General features: G+C 46.4%; 1 pseudogene across 1 annotated transcript; it reads left to right on the forward strand.

The window, feature by feature from the left end:
* Window positions 1-539: 539 nt before the first annotated feature.
* LOC307213502 (NEDD4-binding protein 3 homolog pseudogene) lies at window positions 540-2,357 on the forward strand (annotated as a pseudogene). Its single transcript has one exon. The product of its transcript is annotated as an NEDD4-binding protein 3 homolog pseudogene (transcript).
* The last annotated feature ends 24,093 nt before the right edge of the window (window positions 2,358-26,450 follow it).

A 26,450-nucleotide genomic window follows, 5' to 3' on the forward strand; every position in this document is an offset into this window, starting at 1 on the left:
AATAAAGCTGACTGCAGTGGAAGCCATGGCCACCAGCCACCCTCTCCAACGCCCCTCTCAGGAGCCATTACATCCATAGAATCAATGTCCAACTATAGCTTTTGCAATGTACCAAAGCCAACGGTAATGCCCCAAAAGCTGTATAAATGAACTTTTGAAATTATACAGCAAGGTAACAATATAAATATATATAAGACCAAGTGGGAAAAATTGCAAATGGTTTTTTTTTCATTAACACACACAAAACAATGTGTTGAAAGAATATTGTATTTTTCAGTGTACAGTGGTACCTCGGGTTAAGTACTTAATTCGTTCCGGAGGTCCTTACTTAACCTGAAACTGTTCTTAACCTGAAGCACCACTTTAGCTAATGGGGCCTCCTGCTGCTGTTGCACCCCCGAAGCACAATTTCTGTTCTTATCCTGAAGCAAAGTTCTTAACCTGAAGCACTATTTCTGGGTTAGCGAAGTCTGTAACCTGAAGCGGATGGAACCTGAAGCGTATGTAACCCGAGGTACCATTGTAGAAGATGCCCCCATGTATAAGACGACCCTTATTTTTTTGAACCCAAAATTAAGAAATCGGGCCAGAGCCCAAACCTGCACCGCCCGCACCCGTGTCAAAGCCCAACCCGAACCCAAGTCCGGGTCAGAGCTTGGGCCGCCCGCACCAGAGCCAGAGCCGGAATCCCTGAGCATTCACCAACCGTGTATAAAATGACCCCCAAATTTTGACTAAATATACGGAAAAATACGCTATGTTGTTAGCAACTAAATAAGAGTGTGAAGAATGAATATGTAAATGGATGGAAAGACAAGGATTATGGAGCCAACCAAGGGGCTACAGGAGGAGGTCGCAGAATGGAGTCCAGCCCAGTCTAGCCAGGGATCAGGCTGCAGGCAGCCATCATGGGCTGGCATTCCGCTTGTGTTTAAAACTCCATAGCAACAGAACAGGCCTCTCATGTGACCGTTAACCCCTCCCATTGTCTGTTTGATCCTTTCACTCTGGATTCTGAGCCTGAGAACGACGGCAGCATGGGCAACGTGAGCAGCCGAGTAGAGAAACGGGATTCCTTGTCGACTTCTCCAGGAGGTCTGCGTGGCATGCGTCAGCCAGACGGGCTGCTCCGGAAAGGAATGTCACAGCGTGGAGTTTTTGGCTACTTCCATTGGGGCAAGCGGGACACCCGGGCTGAGAAGAAGCACCAGTCATCTGGAGGTGGCTTTCAAAGGGACTATGAGAGTGACCAGGAGAACCAGTCCCCCGAGCAGTATTTCCGGGACCATCAACAGGCAGCTGATTTCTCCAAGAGCTCATTGCCTGAACATGGATGCTTCAACAGGTGTCGGATCAGACCCTCTGCCTTCAAGGTGGTATCATGGAAGAGCCTGTTGTGCATGCCGAGGCGGTCATCAGCCAAAGGCCAGAAGCTGTCCAAGAGCAACAGGAGCCTGACCCAGAACAGCACCAGCAGCTCCTCGCAATGCAGCCCTCTCCGCAGTCACCTGCTGCACACCATCAGCCTGGACGAGAGCACAAAGGCTATCCAAAGCTTCCCCACCAACACTCCACATTTCAAACCTGCTCCAACCCAGCTCAGTGCTTCCGTAGGCCACAAGAACCAGACTGGCGACTCCTTAGACAGGGCTTCTCGGGGGCCACATGACGCCTTGGCTGTAGACAAAACACCTCCGCCTTGCAAGAGCGTGAGCCCCCTGCAGAGCTCTGGGGAACCACAGCCTCCGAATGAACCCACAAACTCCTTGGAAGATGTGGTGAAGCAGCTCGAGGACCGGCTGACTGAGAAGGGCATGGAGAGAAATCTGAGTGAGAATGATGATCCCTTCACTCAAATATTTGAGGACAAATGGTGTTTGTGGATAAATGACCTGGATGAACTGAAGCAGGAAATTCAGCTGAAGCTCTACAAAGCTCAGCAGCTAGAGAAACGGCTGCTAGAAGAGCTGGACCTTCGGCAGAGGGAGTGCAAGGAGCTGAGGCTGCAGCACCAACAGGCACAGTTGGGGGACTCTTCCCAAACCTTGCCAGAGCGTGGCTCCCCTGTTCCTCCACGGGACTCTCCCATGCAAGCATGCCAGGACGTTTTGGCCTGTGAAACAGATGGCTCTAAAAGTAGGGGGATGCAGGGGGAGAGTGCAGAGGGCGCTGAATGGCTAAGGGGAGAATTGCTGCGCGAGAGGCGCCAGGCCCAGCTGCAAGAGGAAAACTTGGGAAGAGGAGAAGAAAATAGTCCTGCGCTATCAGTGGGAGATGCAGGCCAGGTATGTGGAGATGTACTCCCACAACCAGGCACTGGAGAGGCAGCTAAGTCAGTTCCAGCAGTTCCAAGCTGAGCCCAGATGTATCAGCTAAAGGTCTGGTTAACCTCGTTCATAGCGGATTTTGAAGACTGCTGCCGTCCATGGAATGGAATCCCAGCATTGGTCCTGGCATTTTCCGTCCATCCATAGTTGCCCTTGCTCTGTCTAGCTTGTTGCTACTTTGCATAATCTTGTTTATTCCACCACTGTATTAGTGTTTAATTTTCCATTCTTTTAACTTTGTTTGCCACACATTCATACAACAACACTGTTCTATTTATGTAATTATTTGATATATTATTCTTTCCTATGTACAAATATTTGAAATTTATTAATAAAATATTGGACACAATCTGCCTGAATGAAAATAATGTTCAATGTTAGACTTTTCATCCTTCTGTGGTCTACTTCTAGCTAGGCCTATTAGAACTAATTCGTATAGGCATCTACTATCCACTATCATAACTTTATTTGGTAGACCAGCGTGCTGGGTGCCGTGAAGCACACCAACATGGCATCATTTCAACCAAGAGGGGCTTAACAAATTCACAAAACGAGACACTGCTTAAGAGAGTTTTGTGGTTAAGCAGTCTCTAAATGAAATAAAATGAAGTACAGCCTAGCAGCCATACTCCTAATTCCCTTTCTTCTCTTAGTCAAGGGGCAGCACTGTGCAGTTTTGCCTTAAGGGCCCTGCTGGGAGGCTGTTCATCATAGAATTTTAGAGTTGGAAGGGACCATGAGGGTCAACTAGTCTAACGTCCTGCAATGCTGAATATTCTTGCCCAACCTGGGGGCGGAATGTACGACCATGAGATTAAGAGTCTCATGTTTTTACCGACTGAGCTATCCCAAACTTTCATAAAAAGGCAAGAAGAAGAAGAAGAAGAAGAAGAAGAAGAAGAAGAAGAAGAAGAAGAAGAAGAAGTATTGTCCTTCACCAGTGGGTCCCAGGGTGAGTAACAACAATTTAAAGTTCAAAATTAAAAAAGTTAAACAAATGACAGTCACAGAAATAGGGAGGATCCTGAAAATCTCAGGTGTCAAAAGCCAGGCTGAAGTTCATATGGTACATAGCAAATTTGTCAGATGCACCTCTGGGAGAAAGGATTTCCACAATTTAACAGTTGCCACAGAGTTTGCCCTTTTTAAGGCCACCACCATCCTGAACTTCTGAGGATGGTAAAGCTACCAAGAGGGCCCCTTCTACTGATCTTAACACCTGAGAGAGGGTCTGTACAAAAGGAGGTGGTATCTCAGATTTGGGGCCTAACTGATTTATGGTTTTAAACACCAATGCAATCACCTTGAATTAGGCTCAGAAACCTTCTGGAAATCCATGCTGTTTCAGAACAAGGAATATATGGATTCTAAAGGCAGCCCCAGCCAGTAATTGGCTACTGCATATGTGCTGTGGCCAAGTCAACACTGTCCAAAAAGAGGGTATCACTGGCACACCAGCTGAAGCTAGATATAGGCAATTCCACACACCAAGGTTACTTGGGCTTCCAGAAATAATCCAGTATTACTCCTAAACTACACACTTGCTGCTTCCAGGGGAGTGCAACCCCATACACAACAGCCTGCCTTTCCACCTCCTACACTTGAGGACATAAAACACCTAAGACCTAAGTTTCAATTTGTTGAGCGACATCCAGGCCACCACTACCTCTAAACATCTATCTAGCATCTCAGCTGCCTCTTCTGATTCAGACAGAACACAATAAATATAGCTGGGTATCATCTGTAGTTGCCATCGTTTAAGCTAAAATCAGTAATCAAACATATGATCCCTCTTCATATGACCCAACGATAAGGACAATCAACATGGATGAAAAGTCTAAAGCAGTGGTTACAAGAAAGATTTATCGCCAGTATGTTTTCCTGATGGGAATTCTGGAAAGTACCTTGATAATAAATCTTTCTTGTCCATATTGGCTTTTCTCTTTTTCATCATTCTTGACGGTTAAACTGGTCTGCAGGCAACTAAAATTGGGAAGTAGAGTTGGGTGCTGGGATAGGAAAGGAAGAGGAGACTCATGAGGGTAGAATTTTCACAGTTGCATCTGCAGCGACCTGGAAGTAACGGAGCGCGTTACTTCCGGGTTTCACCACTCGTGCATGCGCAGACAGTCAAAATGACGTCATGCGCATGTGTGGAAGCGGCGAAACATGACCTGCGCATGCGCAGACACACTGTCGCGTCTTACGTTCTGTTCGGGATGCGAACGGGGCTCCAGGACGGATCCCGTTCGCATCCCGAGGTACCACTCCTGTTTTACACTAATAATTTCAAATGCCATATCTTGGCCAGTTAGAGGGGGAAACGAGAAGTTCCTGTCAATGCCAAATTTCTATCGTCTTCAGTTAGCAACCATTCTGTCAAGACGGATCTTTGTGACATTCATGCGTTTATTACTTGATTTCTGTTTTGCATTTGCAGGTAGTTTCCCCCCAGCAATTCATCAGTACATTTGGCCATTTGTAGCAGAACATCACACTCCTTGATTTTATCCGCATACTGGCAGGGGTTGACTGTAAGCAATCAAGTCAAAACAAAGTTAGATACAGAACAGAGAAAAACACTATGTAAATCCTTATTATATCATCACAGTCTTGATGTTTCCTCTTCCTATAGCAATGCTGACTTTCTCTCTATTTCTGGGCTTGATTGAACTTGTTACAACCTAACAAGTTGTTAGGCCCTGACCCTGCCTAGCACAGGGAATATTTTCACTCACAACAATCTCCCAAGAGAATTCAGCTCCTAGTAGGAAGGTTTGTTATGGAAAATGTTTTATTTGTGGTAATACTTAAATGATAAGTCAGGGAGGCACACAGGACTAAATCATAATATTGATGACTCTTATTCTATGAGAAATAAAACACATGACTCCCTAAGGAGAACTAGCTTTGCAACAGATACTTTAGAAATAAAATGATTTAGAAGTCCATCTTATCCAGAAAAGTTGCTTCATATTATCAGTAACTTATTGCAGAGTTTATCTTCACAGTTCTGAGGGCAGTCTCCACATGGTGTACCTGGTCTGTAGAGTTCTTGCAATTGTTTAACTATGCTCCCTCTGAAATTGCACAGCAGTACAATATGCTTAGGATGTGGGTGGTGCTGTGGCCTAAACCATAGAGCCTAGGGCTTGCCGAGCAGAAGGTTGGCAGTTCGAATCCCCGCGACGGGGTGAGCTCCTAGTGCTCAGTCCCAGCTCCTGTCAATCTAGCAGTTCAAAAGCATGTCAAAGTGCAAGTAGATAAATAGGTACCGCTCCAGTGACTCACTCAAAGAATTATTGTATACAGCACATGCCATGACAAATTACACACATAAGACAGAAGAACTAAAAATATACTCATAAAATTTCAGACAAACAAATGTTTAAAACAAATCACCCACTGCGCAATTAATTGCTGGCTCAAACACATAGTATTAGCACAGCTTTCTAGCAGCTATGGCAAATTATGCCGCCTAATGTATATTTGCTGTGTCATTTATTGTGATTATGTATTACAGTGGTACCTCGGGTTACAGACGCTTCAGGTTACAGACTCCGCTAACCCAGAAATAGTACCTCGGGTTAAGAACTTTGCTTCAGGATGATAACAGAAATCACGCGGCAGTGGCAGTGGGAGGCCCCATTAACTAAAGTGGTACCTCAAGTTAAGAACACTTTCAGGTTAAGAACTGACCCCCAGAATGTATTAAGTTCTTAACCCGAGGCACCACTGTATATTTATATTCCATGTTTCTTCTAACAAGCTCGAAGTGGTTACATGGTTCTCTCCCTCCCCAATCTTATCCTCACAACAACCCTTTGAGGTAGGGTAGGCTGGGGGACCACTAGGGGCGCATCAGAAGATGGCTGACAATAACATCTCTCCGACCCACACGAGGTAAATTGGAGGCTGTGATGGGAGTAAATAGCCTCCCTACCCCCCCAGGATTGTGGGGTGGGACTGCCCTTGCCTGCTGTGCCCTATACCACCCCCGAATTTGTGGGGATGGGGGCACTAGGCACAATGCCCTCCTGTGGGATTTTGGCGCTCCTGGACGCCGTCTCTGATCTGCGCCACTAGCTGCAAGAACTTCAAAAGAAACAATTTGGATGAAGCGAATGCACATGTTTCAAGGAAGAAGGGGGAGTAAAGACTGCTAACAGAAGAGATCTCTGATAAAACAAGACGAGTCGGAGGAACAAGTATAAATCATGAGAAGATATGCCAAGACTCGCTATGGCAAAGGGACTGATGGGGGAGGGGAAAAAAACTTTCCTTTCTTTCCCTATGTGATTAAACAAGAATCCCCCCCCCCTCACAAGTCAGAAATGTCATTTTAAGGACTTAAGCTGTGGATTTAAGGCTGTGTGGAGATAAACTTTCGAACCAAAGCATGTTTTAAGAAGAGCGTGGAATGTATAAGGGCTTTGGAATGACGCAGTTAAAAATTCCGTCGCCATATTGGGAAGTTCTGTCGGAGGACTTAAATCTGAGAGGAGAAATAGAGAAATAGAGCTGTTTTTATATTGTGGGTGAAACTCCTCAGTGGGACTTAAGAACGACAGTTCTGTAATTAATGGTGGAAAGAGCGCTGTTATCTATGAAGGCGATGATATATGGAAACCACCTCGATTTGAGGATTGGAAGAACGGAAAAATTCACACAGGATTATTATTGGTGTTTATCGGCTTAAGGAGACTATCAGAAGAGATCATAAAGAAAAAAGAGAAAATATATGAACAAGATGTGAGGTGGAAACAGCAAGATAAGACTGGATAGAATTATGAACTTTGGACTGATTTGGACATTAACGCAGTGGCAAGAAGATGATCAGAATCCCCCTTCGGATCTTGAAATATGGGTTCCCTCAACAAAATTTAAAATTCGGCTTTGTAATTTGGAATTTATGTGATGTGATTTGATTTGATTTGATTTGATTGGCCGGTTAATAAAAATCATTTAAAAAAAGAGGTTCTTTAATTAAAGGTTCTTTAATTCCTCCTCACTTTCTGCCATCAGGGTTGTGTCATCTGCATATCTGAGGTTGTAGATATTTCTTCCAGCAATCTTAATTCTGGCTAGGGATTCATCCAGCCGAGCCCTTTACCACTGTATATTTATATTCCATGTTTCTTCCAACAAGCTCGAAGTGGCTACAAGGTTCTCTCTCTCCCCAATCTTATCCTCACAACAACCCTTTAAGGTAGGGTAGGCTGAGAGGCAGCAACTCGTCCAAGGTCACCCAGTGAGGTACACGGCTGAGTGGAGATTTGAACCCCAGTCTCCCAGCACTCTAACCCCTACACCACACTGCCTATCAGCAAGCAGGGTAGAAATGACTTCTTCCTCCAGCCAACCATCTCATATGTAAAGGAGAAACCCAAAGAATATCAGCCTAGTATTGCCATATAGAGGACACTGCAGGCTATAGGATATAACATCCTCCAATCTGCCTTGAGCTCATGCCTGGCTGGGTAGCTGTCTAGAGCAGAAAGTCAGGAATTTTAGCCCAGTTGTGGGAAGAGGGGAGGTTGAACCAGATTTTCTCTGTGTGTGTGCAATTCCCTGGGAACAATGCAAAACCATCCCTGAGCCACCTCCCTGGGGCCTCTGCAGTCTCTCTTCCAAAGCATGTTAGGGCTACAGTGCTCAGTCATGTTGCAGCACACACGCTCTGCTATTAAATGTTAGGAAACGGGGGAAGATGAGGAACCTCTCTGGTCATCTTGTTCCTTGGACTTTAAATAAGTACAACTTCAAAAGCTTCCCCCCACCCGGTATTTGCCCCCTCCCACTCAATGGTCTGCTCCTGTTTCCAATCTTTGGAGGGCTTTCTCACTCTACTCCAAAGCTCCCAAATGTGGAGTAATTCAGGCGGACAAACATTTGGATCAACCAGTGTGAGTTAAGAAGACGGTGCTCAGAACTGATACTTACGCAGGGCAATAATGGCAGACATGACTGTAAGGCCAAACTAACTCTGGGCAGTAGGCAAATCCACATCCAACCTTGAATGAATTATACCAAATGAGTTATGGAGATTGCGGGGGCAGAGGGAGGAGAGAAAGGTTAAAAATCACATTTAAAACAAATATTCAGGTCAGAGAAGTTCATCTGACAGCAGGTAAAGAGCTTCTAATTTGGCTGCCAGAACATGGCTGCCATTATACTTCCGTCCATTTGGATGAATGTTAACAGCTTTGTTTTAAATAAAAGGCACTGGTGAATGTTTCCAAGCATATTGTCTATGTCAGGATTGAAGTGAGGAAAATACTGGAGGGGAGCAAACACATGGCAGAGACCTCACAGGCTTGAGGATTGCAACTTTAGTTAGCCGGGATGCGAGGCTGCATCTTTCTTTTTTTCAAGTTTCAACTCTGATGCTGGATATTGTAGATAACCCCCAGCAGAGTTTCTAAATCAGAAAGTCATCATTCTAGGATTGGAGTTTGGACAGAATCTTGTTGTGGAACCAGTAGCACTGGTGACGATTACCTTGATTTATTTAAATACACACACGTGAGTGGTTGCTTAGGCATTGGTTACGACTATCTGTCCTTGCCTCAGGGACAGAACTGACTTCCAGATTCCAGCGGAAGCCAGTGAGGGAAACAATTTTGGGGAGAAAATGAAGCTGGGCCTTAGTCCCTCACTTCTCACCTTCATGGTCCTGGGGGCTTGCACGGCCCAAGTCCGATGCCAGGGACAAGGACGAAAAGAATGGCAAGCCCCTGGATTCCTTTAACAGAATTCCCTTTCCACACCACCATTGGAGGGGTAGGCACTTACCCCTCCACCAACCAATTTGAACCAATGCCTAACCGCCAACCTTGCAAGTTGTGACGATTTGCTATGCAGTAGGCAAAAACCAGGTGACGCAGGTGGCGCTGTGGGTTAAAGCCTCAGCGCCTAGGACTTGCCGATCGAAAGGTCGGCGGTTTGAATCCCTGCGGCGGGGTGCGCTCCCGCTGCTCGGTCCCAGCGCCTGCCAACCTAGCAGTTCGAAAGCACCTCCGGGTGCAAGTAGATAAATAGGGACCGCTTACCAGCGGGAAGGTAAACGGCGTTTCCATGTGCGGCTCTGGCTCTGGCTCTGGCTCTGGCCAGAGCAGCGATGTCACGCTAGCCACGTGACCCGGAAGTGTCTCCGGACAGCACTGGCCCCTGGCCTCTTAAGTGAGATGGGCGCACAACCCCAGAGTCTGTCAAGACTGGCCCGTACGGGCAGGGGTACCTTTACCTTTACCTTTAGGCAAAAACCAAATGGCACCAGCCAATCAGCCAAATGGACAAAATTCCTACCAGGCCCCTACCCAAAAGCAGACGACCCCATGACAGGAATAGCAAGGTCAGAGGACAACGAACCCCCCCTTTCAGGGAGGGTGGGCGGGTGATCCAGTGCACGCAGCCCAAGAGAAGACCCCAGGCTGCAAGCCCTGTATTTAAGACCTCTGACCCCTCCCACACTTTTCTGAATGTTTTAATTGTTTTTACTAATAACTTTATTGTTGTATTCTTTGTATAAACCCCTTTGAGGGTTTTTGTGTTTTTTTAAGAATCAAACAGCATATAAACTTGTATGAAATGCATACATGCATGCATCAATATATGGTGTAGATGCAACTGCCATCTAACCTCCCTGGAAACAAATCAGAATGAATGTGCAGTAGACTAGTAGGCTTGCATATTCCTAAGAGAGATGGTGGATCGCCGGGCTCTTCGAATAGGCGGGTCACCAACAGGCCAGCCCTCTGGAGCCTGTCCCTTTTGTCCAAGATTTGTTTAGTTACCGACCAGTCCTTAAAGGTCACCACAACTCTGTTTTGGGCCTTATCAAATGGAAGAAATTTCACGCTGACAATATTCTCTGCTGGAATAAGGCCTCTGATGACTAAGTCAATTTTCTTAAGTAAATAAATTCTCTGTTGTGCAGGCGTGAAAAGGCCTCCATGATTGAAGAGAGGGAGGAGGACTAAGGTAAAGGTAAAGGTACCCCTGCCCGTACGGGCCAGTCTTGACAGACTCTGGGGTTGTGCGCCCATCTCACTTAAGAGGCCAGGGGCCAGCGCTGTCCGGAGACACTTCCGGGTCACGTGGCCAGCGTGACATCGCTGCTCTGGCCAGAGCCAGAGCCAGAGCCGCACACGGAAACGCCGTTTACCTTCCCGCTGGTAAGCGGTCCCTATTTATCTACTTGCACCCGGAGGTGCTTTCGAACTGCTAGGTTGGCAGGCGCTGGGACCGAGCAGCGGGAGCGCACCCCGCCGCAGGGATTCGAACCGCCGACCTTTTGATCGGCAAGCCCTAGGCGCTGAGGCTTTAACCCACAGCGCCACCTGCGTCCCGTGAGGGAGGAGGACTAGTTTATGTTTAATTCAAGTTAAATTCTGGCTCTTTTGTACTCCCTTCTGGGGAGTTTCTTGCTTTGGGTCTGGAGTTTTCTTTAGTTTTCCACTAGAGGGCTGCGATTGTTTTACTAGCCTTGGAGGGCTAGCCACCTGATGTTTGGGCTTTGGCTCTTATTTGGCGTTGTTATGCTGGGGTTCTTTGTGCTTAAGTTCTCCAGAATCTTGAATAACTTTGAGAAATTCATTTTCCCAGTCCGAGAGGGCAGCTTAGCCTTTCGACCCATTTTCACATTCTTCAACTTCTTCTTGTGCATTGAACTCTCTCCCTTTAAGGAAGGTTTCCTAGTGGCCAGTACTTTTCCCTGGACTAGTTTGGCTCTGCTTGTTTTCCTTTCTTTGATGTTGGGCTGGGTTTTATTTCCAATTGGCTTGTTGCTGGCTTCTTTGTGAAAGTGGCAGTCCTCTTTCCTCCTGATTAGTTCGATCAGGGAGGTGAGCAAACCCAAACATTCTGAGAGAAAGTTTTTAATTGGCCCCAGTTCTTTAATTAACTGAGTTTGATGTTCTTCCAACAGATCTTTATACATCCCTGTCATTATGTAATTATAGCTGCCCAGGTCTGGATGTCGAACTCTTGTGTCATTTAGCCACTCTTCCACCTCAGTCGGGGCAGGGGACCCCCCCTTCCCTCTAAGCATAGATTGATGAGTAGGTTCTTTTGACTTGGTTTCTGGGTTTCCCCGTTGAGGCTCCTGTTCCGATCGGGCCTTAAAGGCTGTATTTTCTGTAGTTGCCTGCTTTAACTCGGTTGCCAGGTCGACTCCTTTTCCTCCTCCTCCCTCTGCTTCCATACCCCTTCCGAGCGAGGTACGGTCGACAGACCATTCGTGCGGATGCAGGCTCTCTGTGTTTTTTATTTCTTCTGCTTTTGGTTTAAAATAATATGGAATTTTTGCCTGCTTTTTCTTTGGGGCAGGGGGTTCAGGCTTGTGCTTGTGCTAGAGGAATCCCCAGTTCTTTATAATTCTGTCTTGTAAATAGCATTTGAGTTATCTTCTCTAGCCGTGTGCTAGGGCCTTATTCAAAAGGAGCTCAGAGGTTGTAATTAGCCTCAGATAGCCTCAAATAGCACTGGATGGCCTTGGGAAATTTGAATGGCTTCCACGGGATTACAAAGGACAGATAAAAAAGCTCAGGAGAGGAGAGGAGAAAGGGAGGTTTAAAAATACCTCCTGGTAGCTCCCGGATTCTTTATCAGGCTAGACTTTGATCTTTTCTGAGTGTCTTTCTGTATTATTGTTATTATTTTGTAAAAAGCTCCTACTCACTCTGTTGAGGCTCACAGAAGACTTACTGCCGGCGCCATCTTGGACGCCAGCTTGGACGAATATTTTCTAGCTTGCCTACCAGAGTGGCAACTCAGTTTGGGTGGAAAGTAATATGTTATAAAATGGTTCTAAGCCTCTCACTCCCTCTGGGAACAAGGGGTCCTGAGATCTCCCCCCTTTTTTTGCTTTATTAACAATCTCTTATATCATATGACACATTTCATATAGCATATCTCATATAACATACATATACATCTTCTTGATGGGACGCAGGTGGCGCTGTGGGTTAAAGCCTCAGCGCCTAGGGCTTGCCGATCGAAAGGTCGGCGGTTCCAATCCCTGTGGCGGGGTGCGCTCCCGCTGCTCGGTCCCAGCGCCTGCCAACCTAGCAGTTCGAAAGCACCTCCGGGTGCAAGTAGATAAATAGGGACCGCTTACCAGCGGGAAGGTAAACAGCGTTTCCGTGTGCGGCTCTGGCTCTGGCTCTGGCTCTGGCCAGAGCAGCGATGTCACGCTGGCCACGTGACCCGGAAGTGTCTCCGGACAGCGCTGGCCCCTGGCCTCTTAAGTGAGATGGGCGCACAACCCCAGAGTCTGTCAAGACTGGCCCGTACGGGCAGGGGTACCTTTACCTTTTATACATCTTCTTGAGTAAACATATATATATAATCCGTGTAAGCAAAAACCATATACAAGTAGTATCCTGTTTACTTACATAAATTAAACTGATCCATATTTTTACTATCTTTTGTTGTCTTATCTATTTATTAACATGAGTTGAAGAAAGAAAAAACCAGGGGAAAAAAGAAAAAGGTGTAGCTGGACTTCCTATCATTTCCCAGTATATAGCCTTATTCTAGTAATGAATAAGTTATTATTGAGTTATTCTTTATATTCCTTTTAATACATTCTTACAACATGAATGTATTCTTGTACAATCATGAAACAATTTCAAGAGTTCTGTTCTACAGTGCCTTAGGTTCAAGGTCAGAATGACGGATTGCTGATTAGTCTGACAATTCTGATTGTGCCACCTTTCCATTCTCCTGAAAGTGACTTGAGCTAGTTTACAGCTATTTAACACAATGAAACGATTTGCTGTCAGAACAATTCCCAAGAAATGGAAACACATGCACAGGTGCGTGCGCACACACACACAACCCAAAGGCCACTATGAAGTCAGCTTGAACCTTCCATTTATGCACCTCTCTGTGGATCAATGGTACATGTCACCTTCATAGAACTGGATTTCGGATGCTTGATTACTGTGAGAAAGCATATTTAGTTCGGCTTTGCCAAATGCTGTATCGTTTGAATTTTCCCAGGTGTTGATGTCCAGCCTTGGAAGGTTTGGTAAAGCCCAAATTTGATAAGGAAAAGAAACATAGGTGAAAGTTGGACATTTAGTTTTCCATGTTGGTAATTTATTGGACAAACTGGGTACATAAAGTAATACTTAGTGAGTAACACAACACTTGCTAACATTTCCTGACAACATTGTATTCTCTTTATGGTTCGTGGTGCTCTTTTCGTCATTCAGGTTGTTCACATTTGTTACGCAGAAATGAAAGAAGTTTATAAAGTGGGTACATGGGGAAAAAACACTGTGTACCATGTTGGAAAGCGCATAACTTTTAGTAACTTTGTTTAACCAAAGCTCCATCATTTGTTCCTGCTATAGTAGGTTATTAGAAATGCTATCTTAGACATTCATTACTAGAATTAAGTCGTGATCTTCCTTCTTCCGTAATAAAGCCTCATCCTGCTCATATACATCACCATTTAGATCCCTATCTTTCCCTCTGATTTTAGTAATTTTAGTAGCCCTGTGCACAAACCCACAGAGCCATGAACCAAGACATGGTAGTTGTTTCCACCCCAGTAATGAAGACACTAGTTTGCAAATCAAAAGAAAAAGAAACATTAGAATCCATCCGTACAAAATTTATTTTTTTTCTAGGGCCTTGAGTGACTTTGCTGCACAAACATACAAATGTTTTAGTCTGTCCCAAAGTATCTAAAGTTCCTTATGTATATTAGTAGGTATCTTAAGGAGTAATAAGTTAGTCATTTTTGGAAGCTTACTCTTGCACATCCTGCCCATTAACATTGAGCCAGTGGAACTAACTGACATTTTGCTGCAACACCAAACACAGGTCTAAGCAATCAGCTTTTGCCTCCCTCAGTAAATAACCTGTCTGATAGACTGGATTGCTCTTTCAACCCTTCCATTGGACTGGGGGTATCCTGGGCTAGTAAAACATTTTTCAAACCCCCAGTCATCTGCAAACCACCGAAACTATTAGAATCCCATAGCAAGCAAATACAGCTTTAAGTTCAACAACCACCATTCTTGCAATCTTGCAAGATAGGCTCTATGCTTCTGGGTGCTTCAAAAAACAATCATCCACAAGAAGAGAAGGGAAAGAATGATACACAGTGGTGCCTCGCAAGACGAAAATAATCCGTTCCGCGAGTCTCTTCGTCTAGCGGTTTTTTCGTCTTGCGAAGCACCCCTATTAGCGGCTTAGCGGATTAGCACTATTAGCGGCTTAGCGGCTATTAAAGGCTTAGCGGCTAAGCGGCTTAGAAAAAGGGGAGGGGAGCGAAAAAAATCGCAAGACTCGCAAGACGTTTTCGTCTTGCAAAGCAAGCCCATAAGGAAATTCGTCTTGCGAAGCGCCTCGAAAAACGGAAAACCCTTTCGTCTAGCGGGTTTTTCGTCTTGTGAGGCATTCGTCTTGCGGGGCACCACTGTATATATATATATATATAAATCTACACTCAGCTTCTGACATGCTAATTCAGGGATCTCGTACAATATAAGTGGTTCCTTTTGATTACCTGGAGCAAGCCTAGCACAAACACAACCATTTCCAACCACATTCTCAATGTCCTTTAGGACTGCCATACGTATGTCCAGATTTTCCTGGACCTTACTGGGATTTCAAAGGTGGAATTGACATCTGGTGGGGGGATGGATTTCTGAAAGGCTTTGTCAACTGAAAAAATGTTCAACAATATTGGAGTCTTTCTTAAACAACCCTAATATCCTTAGACATGCCAGGCCAATGCAGCTGTCCGCTTGACATAGCTTTAGTTCCCTGAATACCCTGATGAGAGTCATAAAGCAGAGAAGGGACACTGTTAGATCATTTGCTAATAAAAGAGGGATTGCCCCAGCAGGCTCAAAATAATTGAGAAACTTTGTCTGGGAGACTCTAAAGGTGTGCAAAGGTTAGTCTCAGTCATATATAACTTCTTGGTGGAAAGCAAATTTGAGTATGGAGATTGATTGGGAATCTGACAAGGTGGTGCTCACATTAGTGGCTTAAAATGCAGTGAGGTCATTTGTCAAGTATTACAAGATTGCCGAAAGTCGTTCACTCACCTGACCAATGCTGAAAATCGCAAGCAACGCAAAAGCTGCCAATTGCCCACCCAATTGCCACAGGGGCAGCCAATTGACAACAGCCCTTGCCATGGCCACCAATCAACCGCCCAACAGCTGCTCACAATCTCATGCTTGCAGTTGCAACGAATCGCCCGTACTCCCCTCTGCACCATCCGTGCATAAGACGACCCCCAATTTTTAACATAATTTTAAAAGAAAAAAAAATCATCTTATACATGGAAAAATACGGTAGTCAGCAGACACAATGACCGTGATAGATTACAGAGAGTGACACTGTTGATGGAACTTAAAAGGCTGGTGGGAATTTATACCCGAGGAGCGGACCCAAGTGAAGCCTGCTGGGGAAGCTTCCTTGGAGAGGAGCCAGCCTAGCAGCCTGCCTGTGATTGGCCAATTTGCAGGCAGGCTATAATCCATCTTCCCAGCTGGCGTAAGGGTCCATCTAAGGATTGCACCAGCCGGGAAAGTCCCAAGATAATCGCCCCTTGTGGGATCCAGCCAGGGGGTGGAGGCACTGTCCCGCAATACCACCTGACCTTAAAGGGGCAAATCTACATATTACATGAACAGAGATGGTAAAATCCCTTCTTCATATTAATTCAGAGTGCAAATGGAGAATTGCATGGGGGGGAATGAATGCATGAGAGAAGGAGGCTTAGCATAGCCATTGCCCTTTGTTACTTGGCTGAACTGGCATGCAATCAACCACTGGTACTCTTGAGGCCCAGCCATCCTTAGAAGTGGACTGGCCAAGTGGATTTGAAACAGCATCAGTGCATCACAGTGAGAAAGTAAGCATACAATCTATGTTAAGGAAACAGTAGTCAGCCCCCTACCAGAGCAGCTGTCATTAAACCCCATTGTGCTGGATCATTTCCAATGATGGGGGGAATAAGGATATGTTTTTGGAAAATATGTTTTGTTATAACTTTGAATAAAAATAAAAATAAAAAAGAAGAAGATAGACTTCCCCTCCATGAAGGTGTCTAGATTGGTGGCCAACGCTGCTTCCTGTGTGAATGAGTTCCATAGTTTAACGGGTCTTTTGTGAGGATTCTTTTCATTTGTTTTGTGATTTGCATTTTTATTTGCAAGTTGTCTTTGATTTTACCATAGCAAGGGGGATATAAATCTTCAAATGAAGAAGTACAAAGAATGTTTCTAGTGTTCCCAGTCATAACTGAGTATATCCAAAAAAATCATGTTCTGTGCCAATTCTACATGGCCGTATTTGAAAGTTGCCACTGAGCTATACCAATTTTTGATGACATCTCTCCAAAGTCTGACGAAATTTGAATTTGATATGCTTTCGCCACATAAGATTGTCAGCATCGCCCTTGAGCCAGTGCACCAACTGGACTCATGCACTTCAACCCCGACTGGGCTAGGCGAGCTGGGTAGCACTGCCAGAGACCACCTTTCTCACAGGAACAGGTCACAGTGCTGTGGACTCACAGCTTAGAGCTGAGAGCACCGGATTCACTTCCACTCTAATAATACAGTCATTGCGCAGCAGCGTTTTGCAGAGTCTTGCAGAGTATAAACCACTCGGAGAGCAGCTCTGTAAAATATCTTCCTTTTATTCTGTAACTACAACTATAATACAAAACTATATACAGAGCTAAATATTCTGAGCATAAATCAATGCTACTCTGAGTGCCTGCAGCTGCTCTTAGCAGCAACCTTATCTCTAAACACGATCTCTAGCACTCACTCTCTCTCCGATACACTGACTGACTAATTGACTCACTCACTGACTGACTAATTCGCTGACTCACTGACTCATTTATGTGGTGCTGGAGCTGAATAAGTAGAAAGCAGAGCATTGCTCCTCCTCTCTGCAGAATCAGCAGGCTCCTCAGGAGATTCTTGGATATGGGAGGGGTGAAATCTCCTCATCCTCCCCCATTTCATCCGACCATTTCAAGAATCTTTAACATAACTGCAATTTGCACACACACTCCAAAAGTTGTTCTCTGCTTACAACTTTGGTTAACATATCTGCAGGTATCTCTTTCCCCCTTTATCTAAGACACTTTTATCAGTACCATTATATAGTTACTGCAACCACTCTGTGTCCATTAGGAAAGAGTTAAAACATAAACCTCAACCTGTAGTTTACACAAAATACACATTGTGAGCACACAAATGAATAAGCAGCTTCTAGAAAAATCTTCACACACATTTCTTTCTCTCAGATACAAATTGACATTTCTAATTAGGCAGATTTGAACAAACCACTTTAAACACATGCTTGCTCCTTTAATCCTGATCCTTCAAATGTCAGGTAAGGAAATAAATGAAGCGTTTTGTGCTACTACTCTCAGCACACTTCATGCTAGGTTTTAAAACCCCACCAGAGTTGCATGTGACCGCAGCCTTAGCGAACTCTTCAGAAAACCTTTTCGGTGGTACACCCTTGGTGGTTCTCTCGGATCTGCGCAAAACTCTTTGATCCTCTTGTTCTGGTGCTTCCTCCTCTTTGGGAGAATGGGGAGCTAAAGTATATGAAGCTGCTAAGTCTGAATCAGCGTCAGACTCACCTGAGGCTTTTGGGCTCTGATAATCTGTGCCACCATCCGGAACTACATTGGCATCAGGATCATCAATCACATCAGAACTTGCCTCCCTCTTAACTTTCTTTGCCTCTTTTGCACCATCATCACAAATGGGATGGCACTGAAAAATGCCAACTCTGTCCCATTGTGGGTTGTCGTCAATACTCCTGGTCAGCCTTATGGTTTTCGTGTCTGTGATCAGGACACGATAAGACCCTTTCTCATATCCTAGGAAAACACCATGTTCTCCACGCTTACTCAGTTTGTCACCCTGCGAGGTGTGCACCCAAACCTCCGACCCAAAAATTTTAAAGTGCTTCACACATGGCTTCCTTCCGTGAAGCATCTCATATGGGGTGCAATTTACTGCGGACTGGTACCTCCTGTTATACACGTGACAGAAAAACGAAAGAGCTTCGGCCCAAAAAGGATTGGGCAGCCCCGAATCATGTAGCAGTGTTCTGATTCCTTGCTGCAGGGTCTGGTTTATTCTCTCACATAAACCATTCTGCCAGGGTGATCTGGGCGTGGCCGTCCTATGCTCAATGCCCTGTTCAGAAAGAAAAGCCTCAAACTCTTCTGAACAAAACTCTCCACAGTGGTTTAACCCACAGTGCCACCTGCATCCCCCTAGCCATGGACAAATTACCTCTTCTTTCCACCTCTCCTTCAAACAACCCCCCCCACCCATTCAATTCACCCTCTATTTAAAACCATTTCTTATGAGGCAACAATCAATATTTATATTTATGGACATATTTTTAGCCAATTTTGTGCCCCCACATCATCTGCACCCCTGGCGGGGGCCCACCTCACCCCCCTAGCTGCGGCTGGTTTTATTTCCCTTGGGTCATGTCTCCCAGCTGCCTTTCTGGTTTGTAGAGTATCCCACCTCGTGGCTCAGCCTGTTCCCTATGTTCTGCACTACCTGAAGGGCTCGTCCACAATTCCGCTTGCCCCGTCCTAGAAAAATGGGTCTGAGAGATTTCCCTCTTCTTCTGAGCTTTCTAAGCATAGGTCTGAGCAGCTTTATGTTTGTCCTGCGACAAACATAAAGCCTTGAGAAAACCCACTGTTTATCACTGAATTGGAACGAACGCCAATCTGCAGAAAGGCTGATTGACATTTGTTCCTTCTGATCGGCAAGCCCTAGGCTCAGTGGTTTAGACCACAGCGCCACCCGCGTCCCACAGGTACAGTACTGTAGTCCAAATGGGAGATTACCAAGGCATGGATAAATGAAGCCAGGTGACCTTTTCCTGTGAGGGTTGTAGCTGCCATGCCTACCTAAGCAGGTAGAAGGTGCTTTGTGCCACAGAGACCACTTAAACCATCTTGTAACAAAGATGGATCAAGGAGCACCGGCAAACTATTAACTTGGTGCTTTAGAAGGAGTTCAACCCCTTCCAGCTTAAGTTGAGCACCCTCCACTCACTCAGAGATCCCAGTCTTCTTGGGGCTGAGCCTCTCATTGAAGCCATTGCCATAGCCAGGCACTGATTAAACATCCCAGTTGCCTTCCCTGGGTTTGCTGAGAAGTGAAATCAAATTGGATGCCATCTGCATACTGATGACATCCATACTCAACTGGCCTCATGCTGATGTTTCATGTAAATATTAAACTGCACAGGGGATAAAATAAATCAAGTAGACTGGTTACTTGATTAATCGGTTAGAAGAAGATTATTAGTCAGATAAATTATCTGTAATCACATGACTGCTCTATTTAGTTTCAACCAGACAGCACGAGACAATTTCAAGGGTGCAGTTGTACGTGCTGCAGTTCATGGTCACACAACTAGTGTTTTCCTGACCTGACTTTTCTGGTCAGCTGGGAGGCATCACTAGTCAGACAGCATCTGCTTTTGTCTGTCCTGGACCGGATTCAGGCCACAGCCATTTTAATCAAGGAGCTAATGTTCTAGAGAAGTCTTTACAACAAGGCCCATTTAGCTCAGTGTCCGATCTTCACAGTTGCTGGGGAAGCAACTTCCCAGCATAGAGTAGTCCTATGGGTAGAAGAGAAGAATTGTTTGGATTTGATATCCCGCTTTATCACTACCCTAAGGAGTCTCAAAGCAGCTAACATTCTCCTTTCCCTTCCTTCCCCACAACAAACACTCTGTGAGGTGAGTGAGGCTGAGAGACTTCAGAGAAGTGTGACTAGCCCAAGGTCACCCAGCAGCTGCATGTGGAGGAGCGGAGACGCGAACCCGGTTCCCCAGATTACGAGACTACCACTCTTAACCACTGCACCACACTGGCTCTCACTGGAGTTTTAGATTCACACTTTGCCTCCACACACTGTACCTTCCTATGCCTCTTCCCTCCACTTCATGGCTATCGGCAGTGACAACTGCACTGGAAATCCAGGAGAGCAATGGCCACACTGCTTTACTGGCTTCTGCTGTCTCACCCCTCCATGAATTTGTCTAATCCTCTTTGGAAGCCCTCCAGGTTGGTGGTCATTACGCTATGTCCATTCTATAGCTTATATCCCATAGCTTATCTGTGCTCTGTGTGAAGTTTTATTGGACACTTCTAGTATTATGAGAAAGGGAGAAAAACTTGTTGCTATCTACTTGCTGTAAACCATGTGCAATCTTATAAATCAGTCTCGACGTATAAGGCTGACATGCAGAGTACTTTTAATATTTGTGGTTGGGCACCATTGAAGCTGTTTTTTAACTACAAACCAACAGCAAATGGTTGCTCAGTTGAGCATTCCGTTCCCAACGTTGGTGGATTTTCTGGACGTACTGGACGCAGAAAGGATGTATTAAGAAGCAATAAGAGGCTTGCCTGACTGCCCTGAATGCCCTTCATGCCTCCCAGGGCAGCAGCACACGGGCAACATAAGCTGCCTTCTACTGAGTCAGACCACGGGGCACCAAAGGGGTTTTTCTGAGGTAGTTTTATTTTGTCTGTTAAGGCATCCACATCATAGCAAACAATGGTAGTAAGTGCATAATCTGAAGTAGAAAGATAACAAGTGCTTTGTTCAATGCATACTCCATTTGTTTCAGATAACGGTTACAGTAGTAAATTTTAACTACAATCTTAGAAACACATGACTAGCTGGTACACTCCCCTGTCTAGAAATCAAACTTTATTCTACCCTTGTATGCTCTGTGTAGATTAAAGTTACCAAACGTCCCCATTTCCTGGGGACAGTCCCTGGATTTACAAATCAGTCCCCTGACAAAATAAGGTAAGGTAAAGGTACCCCTGCCCGTGCGGGTCAGTCGTGACCGACTCTAGGGTTGCGCGCTCATCTCACTCAAGAGGCAGGGAGCCGGCGCCGCCCAAAGACACTTCCGGGTCATGTGGCCAGCGTGACGAAGCTGCAGCTGGCGAGCCAGCACCAGTGCCGCACACGGAAACGCCGTTTACCTTCCCGCTATAAAGCGGTACCTATTTATCTACTTGCACTTAGGGGTGCTTTCGAACTGCTAGGTGGGCAGAAGCTGGGACCGAACGACGGGAGCTCACCTCGCCGCGGGAATTCGAACCGCCGACCTTACGATCGGCAAGTTCAAGGCACTGAGGTTTTACCCACAGCGCCACCCGCGTCCCTATCTATTTAGTAGGAAGTTGAAAAATGTCCCTGGATTCATTGAAAAAAAATCTGGTAACTTTAGTGTAGATCCCTGCCATGGCCTCTGATACTCAGTTATTATGGAATTAATTATGGCAGCAATGAGCTCTCACACCTTCCTTGTGGGCGCCCTTTGCGGGACCGCGCACGGGACCACGCACAGTACTGCGGCCCCATAGGACCCACCAGCTGGCTGGGCTGGCCTGCCTCCCTGTGCTAGTCATTGGAGGTTCCCGCCAAACCTCAGTTAGCCAATCAGCCCTACAGGGAGGCGGGGCCAGCTGCTTGAATAGAAGGCGGAGCCAGCAGCAACCATGTCATTAGCCTTCTTTGGGGCACTTTGGATTGGTGAGTGTGTTGAGGCCTTTGCAGTCACGGATTTAAGCTTTTCTGATTGCAACTTGCAACTCATCGAGCTCATGCATCTAAAACTGATCGGGTACACAAGGGAACCTCTTTACTTTACCTTCTCTCAATCTGGACCTTGCCCTGTTTCAGACGCACGTAAATTCATGAGAGTCCGCCTTGGGGGGTCTGGACAACTTTTTATTCATGCATCCAGCCACCTCTTGACTAAACACCAGTTCACAGCTGTGTTGCATAAAGCCAGTGCGGTGTGTGGCGGCAGCCCAACCCAATTTGCTGGGCGCTCCTTCTGCATTGGTGCTACAACCTCAGCGGCAGCAGGTGGTCTCCCTCCTGAGCGCATTAAGGCAATGGGTCGATGGCGTTCTACTGCATATAAGGGATACATTCGGCAGAGTCAACAAACACTAACTGATTCTCTGTAATAATTATCTCCTGGGTACCACCCCCAAGTGGATGTGGATTTTTGGCCATAGTATCATGCATTGGGCAGCTGATCAGGCAGCCACCAGTTCCTTGGGAGAACACTTGGGCCTCCAACCAAAGGTTCCCATCACCTGGTTTGGCCACTGTTGAATGCGATGGGATGCCCTCCTACCAAGATTGCTTCAGGAATTTGCGTTGCATGGTCCGCCAGATGCCGTCTTGCTCCACCTGGGTGAAAACAACTTGGTCATGTGCAAGGACTTTGTGCTGGCAAAATCAGCAATCGCGGACTTGGAACACCTCCACGCCATGCACCCTAACATCATTATCCTATGGTTGGAACTCCTTCTGTGTTTGCATTGGCCTTTATACCATCCAGACTGAATTATGCAATGGAAAAAATTAACAGGGCCATTCACTCAGCAATCTTGCGCCACAGAGGCCACGTTGTGAAGCATCTGGACATTAAAACCAATAGACTGGAACTTTTCAGACGTGACAGAGTGCACCACACCACTCTGGGAAATGAACATTGGCTGGACGACATCAGGCGTGACCTACAGGATTGGTTGTCGGTTTGCTAGAGGGTTTTCTTTTCTTCTTTCAGATGTAGGTAGTCTTGGTGGCGAGACTCTGATTTTGTGGTCTCGGGTGGCAGTTTTAGGCCTTGGGTGGAATCCTTTAGTCTATCTTCCCTAAATAGGGGAGGGGCGTGAAGTGGTGACTCACCCCCCCCCCCACGTGGTGGCGATTCCAGGGTCCCCTCTTAAAGGGGTTAGTAAATGGGAGTTACCGTATTTTTCGCCCCATAGGATGCACTGGCCCATAGGACGCACCAAGTTTTTTGGGGGGGGAATAAAGGGAAAAAAATTATTTCCCCCCCCCCCAGGCGCTTGTGGGCCCGGCAGCGGGGAGAAGCGGTCTTCTCCCCGCCGCCCGCCTGCAGATCAGGTCCGGGGACAGCGGGAAGACGCGCTGCGCCTCCCAGCTGTCCCCGGAGCTTGCGGGGCTGGCGGCCGGGAGAAGCACGAGTCTCCCCGCCGTCAGCCTCCAAACCACATCGGGAGACAGCGGGATGGCGGCGTTCCGCCTCCCCGCTGTCCCCCGACCTTGTGGGGCTGGCGCTGCGGCTCTCCTGAAGCCTGGAGAGCGAGAGGGGTCGGTGCGCACCGACCCCTCTCGCTCTCCAGGCTTCAGCGAAAGCCTGCATTCACCCCATAGGACGCACACGCATTTCCCCTTCATTTTTGGAGGGGAAAAAGTGCATCCTATAGGGCGAAAAATATGGTACTGGCCATATACTGAAAGGTTGTTAGTGAACTCCCCTGCGTTGCAGGGATATGGGGTGGGCTGCCAGCATACACAAGTGTCTTGCTGTGCACCCTCCCATATCCCATTCAGCCTGAGGAGCCCCAGTTCCCCCGGCTGGGGGGCTGGGAGGGATACACACCCAGTGCCTAAACCAAGGTCTTCCTACATCTGAAAGGTTTAATAAAGTTGTGACCAATTTTTAATTCCATAACACGCTGTCACAAGTCATTATTCCTTCTGGTGCTCTCTCGGGGCCGGGGGGGGGTATCTGCCTGGGAACACAATCATGGAAACAAAGCCGGTTCACAAAGAGAAAAGAAAAGTCTCTGCATAATCAGGAGATTCCCCTGTCCTGCCGAAATGTTGCTTTCTGGACAAGGCATTTTTAATCTCTCACAAGTGTGTTTTAGTCAATATTTGTGTGATGTCAAAATGATGGCCTGACCTAGGACTGGCACTGCAGCCAGCTGGCAGTGTTGGGTGAGGAAGCGGCCTTCATGGCTGCCTCACATACTGGCGCTAGGCCCCAAAGGCTCAGCTCAGGCACGGCTTCCCTCCCTGCAGCTCTGGCCGGGATGAGGGAGCCTGTTGTGGGCGCCCTCGTTGAGCCCTCTCAAAAAACGTGCCCAGGGCCACCCCCAGCCCCCTCTACCCTCTGCAGCAGTTCCTTGTCAAATCTCCCTCTCTTTCCATATTGCCTTACTTGCATTGAGTGGACTTTGCTAGCGACATCATTGGTCACAGGACTAGACTAAATTGGCCCAACCTGGGGATTTTGCCAACCTCATAGCAATTGTTTCAACTTTGGCATTGGGTTGACCTTAGCATTGGTCGGTTGGAAGGGAGGTTGTAGACTCTGCCTGCCCCTCCAAAGAAAGGTGTATCCTGTTAAAAGTGTCTGGGAGGAGGTGCTTCTGTCTGGACGCCCAGGTGGGGGCTGGGCCATAGGTCTCCTCACTTCAGTAGTCCCATCAGGATGATCCTATTTGATATACATTGGTAACTCCAGTTGCGCACGGGATCCGTTTCGGAGCTCCAGTCAGATCCCAAGGGATTCGCAACCAGAGGTGCCTGTTCTGCACATGTGTGCAGTGCAGTAGAGTGCTTTTGTGCATGCACGCACAGCGAAACCCAGAAAAATACCTCTGGGTTTGCCACATGCGTAACCCGAAGGATACACAACAGAGCTGTGCGTATCCAGATGTACCACTGTACGTCATAGGACCTCCTCACAAAAGGTCAAGCACTTCAGGCACTGCCAGCAGACAGGCTGGCCATTAATGATTGTACCCAATGCCCATGCCAAACCTCTTGCATCTGTAATCAATAACATTATGGTATAACATTTGGCCAACAGTTTTGGGTTTTGTGTATTCCTTAATAATAATGTCAGGTTGTGTGGGGATTTCTGTGCCTGGGTACACAAGTCCTTTTGTAATGAAAAAATCAAGGTTAAAAACTGCAACCCTACCAAGCCAAAATGTTATCAGCCACTACCTTCCTTACTTTTTTCTAAACTGGAAATCAAAGTTGTCTACCTTACTGGTAACTTGTAACTCAGGCATCCCCAACCTTCGGCCCTCCAGATGTTTTGGACTACAATTCCCATCATCCCTGACCACTGGTCCTGTTAACTAGGGATCATGGGAGTTGTAGGCCAGAACATCTGGAGGGCCTCAGGTTGGGAATGCCTGTTCTAACTCAAGAACATTAACAAACAAGTTAAGAAGCACAGGTCCCAGTGCCAACTTTTGGAGAACTCTGCTTTCCACATCCTTTCCCTGAGAGACCTGTGCAATTGTTCCTACTCTCTGCTTCATGTTACTTAGGACGTTCCTGGGCCACTTTGCCTCTTATCCCATGACAGCTAAGCTTATTCAGGAATCTTTGGTGAGGTACTTTTGTTGAAAGCTTTTTGAAGGCTAAATACACAATGCTAAGTGGATCACCTCTGTCTTGACACTCTCAAACAACTCTAAAAGGTCAGTAAGACCTTGGTTCTACTTCAGCAAGTCTTGCTCTTCTATATGCTTGGGTTCTTTTGTTCTTAACAATACTCTCCACTAGTTTCTACAGGACATGGCTAACTGCCATGATTTCCAGGATCCACATTTGCTCTAATAATTGGTGTTACATTGACCACTTTCCAATCCTCAGGTATGAGACGGATGTTAGGGACCAGTTACATATTTTTGTTAGAAGATCAACCGTTTCAAACCTGAGTTCTCAGGTCAATGCAATCTGGACCTGATGATTTGTGTTTGTAATTTGTCAGTTAGGAAGTAGTAGCCAATAATATTTATGGCTTCTTTGCATCCCACCATGAGTTTCATGTGGTTTCTTTCTTCCTGTCTGAGTTCCAGTTGTGCCTGGTGTCATAAAAACCAAGCCATTGACAGTAAGTCCTAGCCCCTAAGGAACTGCTGCAATGGTGCCCCATTCTGGCCCATTTTTCTTTAATTTGGCACTCAGCATGCTCCTAATAAGGGATGTGGGTGGTGCTGTGGGTTAAACCATAGAGCCTAGGACTTGCTGATCAGAAGGTCAGAGGTTCGAATCCCCGCAATGGGGTGAGCTCCCATTGCTCGGTCGCTGCTCCTGCCAACCTAGCAGTTCAAAAGCACGTCAAAGTGCAAGTAGATAAATAGGTACCACTCCGGCGGGAAGGTAAACGGCGTTTCCGTGCACTGCTCTGGTTCACCACAAGCGGCTTAGTCATGCTGACCACATGACCCGGAAGCTGAACGCCAGCTCCCTCGGCCAGTAA

This window comes from Podarcis cretensis (genome assembly GCF_951804945.1).
Source record: "Podarcis cretensis genome assembly, chromosome: 3".
Lineage (NCBI taxonomy): Eukaryota > Metazoa > Chordata > Lepidosauria > Squamata > Lacertidae > Podarcis > Podarcis cretensis.